This window comes from Gossypium arboreum, chromosome 11 (genome assembly GCF_025698485.1).
Source record: "Gossypium arboreum isolate Shixiya-1 chromosome 11, ASM2569848v2, whole genome shotgun sequence".
Lineage (NCBI taxonomy): Eukaryota > Viridiplantae > Streptophyta > Magnoliopsida > Malvales > Malvaceae > Gossypium > Gossypium arboreum.
The window spans coordinates 129,196,539-129,210,605 of NC_069080.1; the positions used below are offsets into that span (position 1 = coordinate 129,196,539).

The 14,067-nt window shown below is 34.8% G+C and overlaps 2 long non-coding RNA genes across 2 annotated transcripts; both read left to right on the forward strand.

Moving 5' to 3' along the window:
• The first annotated feature begins 608 nt into the window (after positions 1–608).
• On the forward strand, positions 609–1,813 carry LOC128283592 (uncharacterized). The gene is made up of 2 exons (XR_008273974.1): positions 609–655; positions 1,610–1,813. It is a non-coding gene; the product is annotated as an uncharacterized LOC128283592 (long non-coding RNA).
• Positions 1,814–2,952: 1,139 nt separating this feature from the next.
• LOC128283591 (uncharacterized) lies at positions 2,953–5,282 on the forward strand. The gene is made up of 2 exons (XR_008273972.1): positions 2,953–3,102; positions 5,067–5,282. It is a non-coding gene; the product is annotated as an uncharacterized LOC128283591 (long non-coding RNA).
• Positions 5,283–14,067: the final 8,785 nt, after the last annotated feature.

Sequence of the window (14,067 nt, forward strand, 5' to 3'; positions counted from 1 at the left end):
AATTTCAAATGCCTAATTCATGGAGCAAAGCAAGGGAATTTGAAATTAGAAAGAATTTTTATTAAGCATTAAGTACCGTATTTTATTCTTTTAATTTTGGCTTTTATGAATTATTCCCTTTTTGTTCATCTTTCCTTCATCGATAATAACCGAACCTATCTTCTTTTACTCTTCTTTTCTTTCTTTTCTTTTAGCTCATCTCTTCCTTCTTTAATTTCCTTCAAAGCCGAATCTGTACTGTCATCTCCTCTTTTCTATTTTTCTATTTTCTCTTTTTCATTATACTAAAATCTGAAGCATCCATACTTTAGTGATTCGAGAATTGATTTCTAAATCTATTTCCTACTTGCGATTAAGATAGATTCACAGTGGATCTAAGATTTGAAAAGTGTTGGAAACGCTTCTGACAAGAACGTCTTTGGTGGTAAGCATTCAGATCTTATTTTTTTTATTTAGTAATTCGAGGATAGGCTGAAAACCCCTAAATACTTTAGGGAGACTATCGATTTTTGCCAAGATTAAAATTAAGTATTTTTCATTCAGTTTTTTTTATATATGCGCATCGAAGGCTAGCGATCAAGATCTATTTGAAGGCTAGTAAGATCAACAAGGTTAATCGTGGGGGAGATCTCGTTAGCGAATCGTCATAAAACAGGTGTGTAAACGACACCCACTCATAGACTAGATCGGCAAAAGCCGAAAAGCCAGCATTTGTGAACTTGCGAGCGTGCGAGCACTTGTGAGGTGGTTTGGTTGTTAATTTTGGTAATCACAAGCAGTATGATTGTAGAGTGCGAAATTTCATGCACTTCGGTATATTTGGGCTTAATGGGTCGGAAACGGGTTAGTTGGCCAACGGGCCCAATTCGATAAAAACACCGGTAAGTGCTTCTGTTAATGTGTTAATGGTTAGAATATGTATGTAAACCCTAAAATATTTAAATTACTAGAATACCCTTAAGTAGGAAAATTATCGTTTTACCCCTAGGTACAAAATGACCGTCATACCCCTGGGGTTAATTTTGACTGAAATGCATGATATTCTGATTATGTTTGTTGTATGCCATGACATGTATATCTGTTGCATGGGGTTGGGTTTTGTTATGGAGGAAGAACCCGTTCTGGTGGCTGTGCCACATATTCCGATATAAGCAGCTTTGCTGCGGATTATAGTTAGTGCCGCAACCGGTGCTAACACTGTAAGTGTAAGGATGGCGTGGGTGATTTATTCCCCACAAGAAGTTTAGGGATGGACGGAGGGAAGTGCAGGGTTGGATGGGGTTATCATGCATTAATCATATGAGACTGTTTTGTTATGGGCCAACTGTATTGAAGTGGGCCCAACTATGTTAATATGGGCAAGGCCCAATATATCTCGACTTGTAATAGGGCTACGGCCCAAATTGATACTGATATGGGCTAGGCCCAGTATACTCTGTTACTGTAAGGGGCTATGGCCCAGATTAATATTGATATGGGCTAAGGCCCAGTTAACACTAAATTACGAATAGGGCTTAGGCCCAAGAAAGCTTGAACTGATTTGGGCTCGGTTGGGATACTTTACACACTGAGTTTTCCAAACTCACCCCCCTTTTTCCCATCTTTGCAGGTGAGCCTTAGATCGATGGACTTGGAGCTGGGCGAGATTCAGAGTGGCCACGAAGATTAAGTTTCTGTTTTCTTTAAAATAAGTTTCGCATTTATTATTTTGATCATTTTTATTCTGGTTTAAGTTGTAATAAGGTTGCTCTTTTTATTATTTTTAATATTTTGGGTTATTAAATTGGTTAGCTCTAAAGCGCGTTTTATAAAATTACTTACTTTCAAAATATCACGATTTCCGAGCAAAGCTTCCGCAACGTAAATGTTTTCAAAGGAAAGAAATATTTTAAATAGACTTAAACTTAATTTATTGTTCGTGGACAAGTAATAGGCTTAAAGTGTGGCAATGGATGTGTGCATGTCTAGGATTGGATCATGGAAGAGCTAGGTACTTAAGTAGTCTAATTGACTCACCTCCTCCTTTCTTGATTCCTACCTGGTGCGTAGTATCCATTCACTTTAAGCCATGACAAAGAAGGTTTGATACTTAACTGTTTTTTTAAAATAACAGGATTCTGCCACTACAAAGGTTTACAAGTTTTCAAAGTTTCCCATAAAATTTTACAAGGTTGTTAACAATGTTTTGATTATTACAATGAATCACGTTTTGGAAAAAATAAGGCTAAGGTTTTGTTCAAGTTTAAACGATGAAAGTTTCTAAACATCAAGAAGGGTTTTCAATGAAAACATGGTTTTCGAAAAACACTTCAATGTGACACGCCGGATTCGGTCGTAACGTCTGGGCCAGGTTTGAGGTGTTACATTGGTCGCTCGTTTTCAACAAGTTAAGGAAGGGGAAACTTCTGAGTTTGGGAGCCAGAAGAGACGATGCAACAGCAATACCCTCATCTGTTTGGATTAGGTAAATTTCGAGGACGAAATTTCTTTAAGGAGGGTAGAGTTGTAACGCCCCAATTTTCGGGAATTCTGTGAATGTTGGCATAGGTTTAATTATGTTAGTGGGCCTCTAGAAAGCCCAAACTTAAAATAGAACCCGACAATTTTAGTTAATTTTTGTTCCATAAGAAAAAGGGGGTGAAATTATGAAATAGGACCTATGTAAAAATGTTTGAAAATGCTATAGGCTAAATTGAAGTGGCCAAATAAATAGGAGTGCAAAATAGGAGGACTTGCATGACAAACCTCCCATTTTACATGAAGTGGCCAGCCATCATGTTGTTATAGACAAAATGTACACTTGATATCCATAATTTATGGTACAAATTGATACAAATTGATAATAGGTTAGGTAAATGTTCCATGATAATGGGTTAGGTAAATGTTTCATGATAATAGGTTAGGTAAATGTTTCATGATAAGAATATCATGTCTTTAGTATTAAAGAATTAAATGGATGAAATATGAAGTTTTATTAAAAGAAAAATGGGTGAAAAGAACAAAGTTTTGTCCATCTTTGTTCATCATAGCTGAAAGTTAGAGAAGAGAAAGGAGAGGAAAAAGCTCTTGAGTATTCGGTCATTAGGAGGAGGAAAATTGAAGGTAAGTTCTTGGTACCTTGCTTCTATTTTGAGGTTCATGAGTTCTTCTTGATTCTACCTTAACTCTTGAAGTATATTTTGATTTTTAGTTGTGTTGTGAGCATTTAGTCATGAATTAAAATGAAGGAAATGGTTGTTGTTTCATGTTCTTTTGATGAAAAATGGAAGATAGGTGAAGTTGAGCCAAACAAATGAGCATGCTTGTGCCTTAGATGTTAAAGGGAAAATCAGCTAACATGTTGTGCTTTTAAATGATGAAATGGAGATTATTCTTAAGTAAAATCATAGATATGTGATGATTGATTGGTGATATACATGTTTAAATAACATGCATGCAAGGTATGTGTGAAAGAGTGATTTGGTAATAATTCTGCTTGGGACAGCAGCAGTAATGTGACTTTGGAAAATCACCATAAATTGTGGGAGATGAATTAGAAGCTGAATAAATTATGTAATTAAATCTTATTGAGTCTAGTTTCTAATGAAATAAATGAGAACATATTTTGAATTCTGTACAATGAGAAATTTGATTCGTAATGAAGAGTGGTCAGATTAGTCAAACAGTGAAACATTGGAAACTTTAAGAAAAATCTGGTATTGATTGGCTAAACCAAAAATTCCGAAAATTTTATGGATAGAAGATATATGAGTCTATTTTCAGGGAAAATTAACAGAACTTGATTTGGAGTTTCGTAGCTCCAGTTATAAATAATTTAGTGACTGTTGCTCAGGAAGACAGCTTGCAGTGAAATTATGATTATGTGGTAAACATTGACAAAAATTTGTTAATGAGTTGCTTATTGATTTCTTATAAGCTTACTATGATCTGTAGATATGGTTGGCCGAATATTGTAAGGGGTTAATCGTAGTTTGTATTTGAATAGTTAGATTAACGTGTTAGTAATCCAATTGTAGGCGGTTCGTGTGTGGATCTCGTCGAAGATATCGTCATAAGCAGTGTGTAACTAACACCCTCTTTCTTAGTCTAGATCGGCAAAAGTCAAAAAGCCAAAATGCCGAAAACGGTATTTTGTAGATTTGCGAAAAAGTGAATGCTCGTGAGGTAAATCGATTAATGTTTTTGGTAAGCTGTAATGTTTGGACCGCAAAGTGCATGATTTACGTGCCCTCGATATTTTTGGGCTTAATGGGCCAAAATTGGAATGATGGGCCAATGAGCCCAATTCGTAAGAACCCTCGGTAGTGATTACATTAGTACGTGAAAGGTAGGAATATGCATGAAAAACCCTAAAATAGATAAATTATGAAATACCTTTAAAAGTGGAAAATTTATAGTTTTACCCCTAGTAGATAAATTACCAAATACCCCTAGGTTAAATTGACCTAAATGCATGTTTGATCGTTGTTATTTACTGCATGCCATGTTGTTATTATCGATGCATGGGACCGGGATATTGACGGAGGAAGTACTAAAAGTGGCTTGTCCACGTCTTGGAGGCTTTGCCTCAATTCTATGATAATCGAGCAAAAGAAGGCGCAATCTGTGGAGTGTTAAATGGGTGGGTTGAGCTATTCCCACATGGAGTGTATGGGTGGTACGGTGGAGTGTAGTGGTTGGTGGGTTGAGTAGTCTCCCAAATGGGCTTGCATATGTTTCTTGATGTTGCATGTATTTTGAAATGGGCCTATGGGCCATACATTATCTGAATAAGGGCTAAGGCCCGTTTATTATAATCTGAAAAGGGCTTTGGCCCAAGATCACTATTACCCAAATGGGCTTGCATATGTTATTGATGTTGCATGTATTTTGAAATGGGCCTATGGGCCATCTTATTATCTGAATAAGGGCTAAGGCCCGGTTTATTGTAATCTGAAAGGGCTCGGCCAAGACCATCATACTGAATGGGCTTAGGCCCAATAGGTTTGAGTGACTTGGGCTTTGAATGGGTTTTCCTTACACACTGAGTTTCCCCAAACTCATCCCTTTTATTTTCATCCACGCAGAAAATCCCCAACCATAGTGGGCTTGGAGCTGTGAGGGAATTCGGAGTGGCCACCCTTTCTGAAAGTTTGATTTTCTTCTGGTGAACTAGACATCCTTTTAATTACGTTTGTGGTTTTGGGCTTTTAAATGTAATAAGGCCGCTTATTTATTTTTGGTGGTTTTTAATATGTATTACTAAGATAGGTAATACTTATTTTAACTGTTGAAATTGGATAGCTAAACGCAAAAACAATAGTTGATTTCAAAATAACACGACAACAAGGAAAACTTTCGCAATGAAAGTATTTTCCAAAATTAATCACTTTTCCTAAAAATGACTTAATCAAATCGGTTTCCTAGAAATATCCATGACGTTAAGGTGTGGCAATGGTAGTATGCATGTCTAGGATTGGATCCGAAGGGAGCTTGGTACTTAAGCAGTCCGATGGACTCACCACCTCTTTTCTGGTTTCCTACCTGGTGCACAGCTTCCATTCACTTTAACCTATAATGAAATTAATCTTTTGAACATCAAGTACGATTTTCTGGACTTAGAATGGAATTTTTTTTTTTACGTTTTTGATGTGGCATGCCGGATCCGGCCATAACTTCTGGGCTGGGTTTGGGGTGCTACAGATCTTCGTCAAATAGCTTAGCATCAGCACCATTCCAGCTCCAAATTTTATCTTCATCAAACTTTACATCTTTGGTTACTAGAATTTCTTGTGTTGAAGGGTCATACACCCTGTACCCTTTTTTGTACTACTATAGCCAACAAATATTCCAAGGATAGCCTTTTCCTCAAGTTTGCTCCTCTTTTCAACAGGAATGTGTGCATAACAGACACATCCAAACACCTTAAGGTTAGAAACTATTGGCTTGAGTCCATGCCAAGCTTCAAAGAGGGTCTTATCCTTAACAGCATGAGTTGGTAGCTTGTTGAGGAGATATACTGAAGTATTGACTGCTTCAGCCCAAAAATTACTTGGTAGCTTGCTCTGGAACAGTAGACATCTAGCTATGTTCAGCACTGTTCTATTCTTTCTCTCACATACTCTATTTTGTTGAGGAGTATAGACATTTGTGAGTTGATGATGAATACCAGATTCCTTACAGCTTCTGAAATCTTTCAGACAAATACTCACTGCCATTGTCAGTTCTCAAGGCTTTGATTTTACAACTTGACTGGTTCTCTACCAGTGCCTTAAATCTACTAAAGGCATTAAATACCTCAGACTTCTGTTTCAAGAAGTAGACCCAGTAAAACTTGGTTAGGTCATCTATAAAAAGCACAAAGTACTTGCTGTCATTCAAAGAAGGTGACTTCATTGGTCCACAAACTTCAGAATGCACAAGCTCAAGTTTTTTTGGAGCTCTCCATGCTTGATTCACTGGAAAAGGCAATCTGGCTTGTTTACCAAGCTGGCAAACTTCACACACAGTGTCTTTTACTTCAACTCTTGACATATCATCCATCATATTCATTTTATACAGCAGATCAAGTGATTTGTAGTTGACATGGCCTAGTCTCCTATGCCAAAGACTAGTACTATCAACAAGGCTAATGTAAGCCTTCTTTTCAAGCTGATTCATGTTAAGCATGAAACATTTATCAGCCATAGCTACTGAGACCAACTCCTGGCCACATGTGTCTCTAACAATGTAAGTACCATTCTCAAAAATCAATAAGTACCCTTTTTCAACCAGTTGTCCAACACTAAACAGATTTTGATCAATGTCAGGTACAAAAAGCACATCTAAAATAACCTTGTTACCTGAACCAGTGTTGATCACCACATTGCCCTTACCTTTGGCTTCAATCAAATCTTCATTGCCAATTCTGATTTTTGAAACATAGTTTCTGTCTAGATCTCTAAACAGACTCTCATCAGTAGCCATATGATGTGTACAGCCACTACCCTTTACCCAGTTGGATCTGACTTTGCTTGAAGATACAAAACAGGAGGCTGTGAAGACATGCTCATCCTAAGCTTGAAGGTCCTCAGTAGCCTGAGCTTGAATTTTCTGCTGAGTTGGTGCATTCCCTTTATTTTTGCACACCTTCTTAACATGGCCAAGCTGTTTGCAGTTCCTGCATTGGATGTCTGGCCTATACCAGCAATATTTCTCCAAGTGTGTGGTTTTCTTGCAGTGGACACATGGTGGCAACCTCCTCTTGCCTGAATCTCTCCTTGATTTATCCCTCTTATCAAGCCAAGGCTTCTTTCCTTTCTGGCTTGAACTGGAGCTGTCTTTGGCCTTAGCTTGGAAGGCTCTTTCAGGATGTTCTTCCTGCTTGTTGGCCCTTCTTTACTCCAATGCATAAAGGGAATTCACCAATTCAGACAAAGAAATGGTTGTCAAATCCCTTGAGTCCTCGAGTGATGAGATTTTAGACTCAAATCTCTTTGGAAGGGTGGTGATGACCTATTCCCTAACCCTGTTCTCACTAAAGTCTTCTCCAAAGAGCCTTATGCTGTTGACAGTGGCCATAATTCTGTCTGAGTATTGCTTTATAGTCTTAGACTCCTTCATTTTTAAGTTTTCAAAATCTCTCCTGAGATTAATCAACTGTTGCTGCCTTGTTTTGTTAGAACCCATGAACTCCTCCTTTAGCTTTTCCCATGTTTCTTTGGGTGAGTTACAGGCCATTATCTGGGTAAAGATCACATCTGATACCCTATTTTGCAAAAAGCTAAGGCTTTATGCTTCTTTGTGCTTTCCTCAGCATGTTGCCTCATTTGAGCAATAGTGGGATTAGCCCTCAATGGAGGTGGCTCGAAATCATTCTCAACTACACTCCACAAGTCTTGTGCTTAAAGGTGTTTTCATCTTGACTACCCAAATGTGGTAGTTCTCACCAGCAAACACTGGAGGTAGAGGTGGAGTGAAACTCATCCTACTGAAACAACCTCAATAGCTTCAAACTCTTGCTTCTCGTGCTTTTGTTTTCTCAAAATAAAACAACCAACAACAGAGGCCCTCAAAGACTTAGGCTCTGATTACCATTTTTTGGAACAATGGCAGCAACTTAAGTAAAATAAAAACAAAGAAAAGCCAAAAAGGAACCAAAAGTAAAAATTGAAAAGAAAAGAGTTTGAACAAAATGTTGTAACCGGATAATAATTTCCATTGAATGAAAGTAAAAAATATATGTGAAGGTTACATGAAATTGGACAGTTACCTAACAATGTAACTGCTCCCACCAATACACCATTAATACAAGTTAAATTTCAAACTAAAGCAAGCTAATACATCAACCATTACATCAAGTACAAATCAAAAACTAATCCTACTGACTTTGATTACAAGTTACAAATTGACTAAGCAAGTTACATTTGAACAAAAGAAACAAAATGGACCAAACTAGCTGCTACACTCGGTTCTGCTCCATTGCTGGTCTGCTTGGTGAACTGCTGGTCACATGTTGCATTGCAGGCCAATGCTCAACAAGTAGAACTAGACCAATTGGCTGCTGAGAGGTTTTCTTAATCATGACTTATATTAGATTTTAGTGCTAAAAAGGCCAATTGATTAGTGGTGATGTTGGGTAAATTCGTAGACAAAATAGCCCTAAAGGTTGCAAATAGCAGCAGAAACATAAAAGAAGGGAAGGAACCAATTTTTGCCATAAGGTAGGCTGTGGGTATAAGGCAAACCATAACTAGAGAAACAGCTGAGTTAATACTTTTGTAATCTTAGCTCAATATTATTGTAACTACTTTGATACAAAGGATGTAGGCAATAGCGACCATTGGCTCGTAATTTGAGTAAGAAGTGCGTACAATTATTGGGATCCAACAAACAATTCACGGTAGGAAAGGGAAGTCTAAAATGCAAGATTTAATCACAAGTTTCTCTGGTGATCTCTGATTGGTTCAATGGTCCATAGATCCTATTTGTAAAAGAAAGAAAAAAAGACAGGTAACAAGGGCCAGTGCATTCAGAGGGTCTGGGTGGGGGATAGGGGATGGTGGGGGGAGGAAGCCAAAAGCGGAGAGGGAAAATATTTTTTATTTTTAATTAATATAAATACAAAATTATATAAAAAAGAACAAATAAGATCAGAACTTAAATAATAATAATAAAACAATCGATACTATTGCATACAATATGGACCAAGGAAAAAATAAGAAAAATAATTTTAATAAAGGGATAAAGCCATTGAAGAAACGTTAATACAAAAACAAACTAAAGTGTGGTAAGAGGATGTAAGTCTGTGACTCCTATAATGAACAATCTACCACCCAAGATGCAATGAATGGCTTCATGGTTGGTTTTCGAATATCATGGCAAGGTAATGACTCATTCATTCCCCCGTAAAAGGAGCAAAGTGGGAAGAGATTCAGGTTTGTTAGATATGCAAATTTAATTGATGCTCAAAGGTTTATAAGCACATATGGAATGGATTTAGGGTGTTAGGAAACTAGATTGATGTCAAGGTTGCTAGTCTCTATACTGGAACTATATTCTACAAGAAGTGACTGCTAGGAACCCAAAAGGAGATTTCTAATGCAACAGCAAATGTCGCTCAACCCCAAATCTAGGTGAAAAAGGACTGAAGAGATGAACAGTAAAGAAACTAGTAAGAACTCACATGATTATGAGCTCTCTCTCTCTCTCTATATATATACATTAAATAATATGAAAACAGTGCCCAACTATTATAGGAATCTGCCCTTCTAAATCATTGTTATATAATATCGACATTCAACTGTTATAGAAAAATGATAATCCATGGCTGATGGTTATAATGCCAAGTTTTTCCAAGCTTCTTGGAGTGTTGTTGGAGCTGATGTAGTGAAGGCAGTGCAAAATATTTTTTGATACTGGAAATCTGTTGGGATCTTTTAATTTTACTGTGCTTGCTCAGGAATTGGTTAATGGTTATGGGGGCAAACATTTATCTCCGAGATGTGCCATTAAAATGGATATTAGGAAGGCTTTTGACTCTGTAAATTGGAACTTTATATTTCAAGTTTTGAAGGTGCTGGCCTCTGAGATTTCTTGATGTGTTTCGTCATAGGATTAGAGCATGTGTTTCTTACCCAAAATTTTCAGTAGCTATATTAAAATTCTGGGGCAAAGGGTATTAGGCAAGGGAACCCTTTGTCCCCTTACCTTTTCATTATTATAATGAATGTACTGTCAAGCTTGTTAAATATTGCTGGGGAGCGCAAAGTTTTTCAGTATCATCCAAGATGTTGAAAGCTTCAATTGACACACTTGTGTTTTGATGATGATTTGTTGGTTTTTACAAAGGGGACAACTGTTGCTGCCATTAGTAATGTTCTTGACTTCTTTTACAATATTTCTGGGTTGCAAATGAATAAAGCAAAAAGTGAGTTATACAGCTTGGTGAGATGTTCATCGATCAGGTCGGGTTTGGGTCAAATCTAAGTATGATATTAACATATTTTATATTTGTTCAAGTCTAGATTGATTTGAAATATGCGCTTAAAATTTTGTCAAAATCTGTCCATTTTTGTAAATGCTTATTCGAGCTTATTTCAGGTTTCCCCATATTATTTTTTAAAAAATTTAAAACATATATATTTAGGGGTCAGCATTCGATCGAATCGAATCGAATCGAATCGAATGAAAAAATTTCAAGTTAATCGAGTTGACGAATCATATTTTATCATTCTAATTTGATTTGAAATTTTCTCGAATTGAGTTGAGTGAGATGGAATTAGAATCGAATATATTTGTTCGAGTTAAATTTTAAAAAATAATTTTGGGTCCTTGTAACTACTGTCACCCATCGTAATAAAATTTGTCCACCTTAATTAAAATTTTTATTAACTTTCATCATCTCATAATTTATTTATTAATCTTTTATATACGAGTTAACTTCTTTGCGTGGTTAGTTGTTTCAATTATCTTCAGATTCTTGGCACTATGTATTTTGGAATTAAAAATATATTAAATGTAAAAATGTTACTTTTTAATAAAAGTTATTTTAAAGATAAAATGTGAAATTGATACCAATATAAAATTTTAACATGAATATTTAATAGCATAATTAATAATTCAATTTTAATATAACTATTCAATATGACTAAACAATTCAATAATATAAATAATATAAAATGTGAAATTTAATTTAATTATATAAATAATAGATATAAATAAAATTATTACTATTTATGTTTAGTGATTTTTTGGGATAATTTTGATTTTTATTTGAGAGTAAAGGGTGAGAAGTAAAAATTTAGAGGGAAAATAAAAAATTTTGGGGATAAAAGTTTGAGGAAAAGTAAATAGGGGGAAGTAAAATTTTGGAGGGAAAATATTAAAAAAATTGGGGGAGGGGAGGATTTGGGGTAGATGGGAGATGGGATTGAAAGGAAGTAAAAATTTTAAGGGAAAAGTGAGAGGGAGTAAAAATTATGGGGGGAAATAAAAAGTTTTGAGGGTTTTTAGGAGTAAAATTTTGAGAAAAAGTAAATGGGAGAGTAAAATTTTGGTGGGAAATGGATTTTGGGTAGATTGGGGGTTAGGATGGAAGGGGAGTAAAAGTTTTGGGGGGAAAGTGGGAAGGAGTAAAAGTTTTAATTGAGAGAAAAGTAAAAAGGTTTGGGAGTTTAGGGTAAAAATGTAAAATATTATAGTTTGATATTCGAATTATTCTAGTTATGCGAATTTAAAAACTCAACTCGATTCGAACTCGAAATTCAAAAAAGAATTCAAGTTGACTCGAACAACTCGATTAACTCGAATAACTCAATTAGTTTTACTCGAAATTCGAATTTTTTTCGATTTTTTTGAGTTGAATCGAGTTTTGCTCACCCCTATATATATTTATATATATTTTAATTTAATATTTAATATTTAATAATTTTATATAAATTTTATTTATTATATTTTTATCTTAATTTTTTAATGTTTACATTATAGTAGTATTATATAATACTATAAATTTAATTTTTATGTGTTATAAACATAAAAACAACATAATATAAAAGCATTACAAACCTAAAAAATGGACCGAACCAAGTTGGGCTCGAGCCTTAAATACTTAAACCCAAGTTCGGTCCATATTTTAAATAAGTCTAATTTTTTTATCTAAATCTATTTTTTAAATCTATTATTTTTATCCAAATCTTTTAAGTTTTGAACAGATTTTCAAACCTAAACAAATAATCTAACCCATGAGTATCTCTAACCGATGTTATTCTCATTTTTGTAACCCTATTCAAGGCTCTTAATTTAACTATTTTTTTTTTCAAATAAATGATAATACAAATCAAAGCGGTAGAAATAGATAGAGGAAATAGTTAAGTAGAAGTCAAATGTTAATTCAATAATATTTTGTTTTCATGGATTTAAGCACTACTACAACTTGTGACTTATCTTTCCAGTAAGAAATACGTACAAATTAAAATTCAAAACATCAGTTAATTTAATGTAAAATTTAACTCTTTCATCAAATAAATTTGCTTAATAAAATACTTTCAGTGAAATTAAAATTTTTACTTATAAATGACAAATCTTATTCATAATATAAATATTTTCATCAATTGAAGATTTTTTCTAGGTTCGTACTTTATATATTATATGTTATGAATTATAGGTTACAAATATAAATTATAAATTTTAGATATATATATATTTTATATACATATAATTAGGTTGAGTTAGCAATACTGCTAAAGCTAAGTAGAGTAAATTGTTAAAATTCATAAACTTATAGTGAAATTATACAATTGTTTTTCATGTACCAAGTTCTAGTAGTTAAAAATATCAATATGTAATTAATCCATTGTTTTTGACCCAAAAGATTACTATATTAAGAAACTAGAAGATTGAAAAGCTAAAACAGTATAAAAAAGGTTGTACGGTAATTAGCTTTTTATTTTTAAGCACATTATTGAAGTAGGACAAGTCATTTAGCTTACCAGAAAGTTGACATTCATTCAAATCAAGAAGAAGTAATTGAGGAAGGTAATCAAACATATTCGACGAGAGATGAGCAAAGAGATTATTGTATCCCAATGCAATTTGTTGCAATGAAGAAATTTTGAAGATTGAAGAAGGAATATGACTTACAATAAATAAGATTTATTCATTTCTTCGCATGCAATAAATGTTGAATATTTGGTGAAACCCAAGAAGAAAAGGGAGCAAAATTGCACAACCAGAAGATTCAAGGCTAAAGAGAGGTACTTGTGAGATGCTGAGCATGAAAAGAGGATATATGCGGTGATTGAAAAGCCAGCATCACACAATTCTTGCAGTTGTAGTTCACATAGGATGGAGATATTCAACAAGCCAAACTTGAGGACATATGTAAAGAATTTTTGATGGGTTGCTATTAGAGGAGTAAAAGAAGCAGATTGGAGAGATTCTTGTTCTCCATCGAATGGTTTCTAAGAGATTCGTTGATTATGTTTAAAAAAATTAAATGAGAAAAAAAATGATTGAAACAATAATGAGGAATAATTTGCCTCTGAGGCGGTTTACATTAAGATACAAAGATTGGAGCATGGTCAAGTTTCCGATTTCTGTAGGTATACTTCCCTCCAAAGAGTTGCTAAATAATAGTAAATACTTCAATTCTTTGCACTTGAATAAACTATCCAGAATTCTTCCGGAAATATGATTATCAGCCAAGCTCAACTTTTCTATTTTTGACATATTGCCCAGAGTAGATGGGATAACTCCATTAAAATTGTTGTTAGAAAGTCCAAATATTTCAGCCGATGCAAATTAGTTAACTCATCGGGTAGAGAGCCATGGAAACTATTTTGATGAATGTCGAGCCAAGCAACGAAAGATAGATTACCTACTTGAGACGGGATGGTGCCTATGAGATCCATATTCAACGAATTCAAAGCAGTGACTCTGTTGTGTTTGGATCCACATGTGATACCAATCCAATTGCAAACAGAGGCAGAAATAGACCAATTAGTTACTAAGAGATTGTGCGGATCATGACTTATATGGGATTTTAGAGCTAAAAGGGCCGATTGATCAGTGATGATGCTGGGTGAACTCGCAGACAAAATAGCTCCAAAT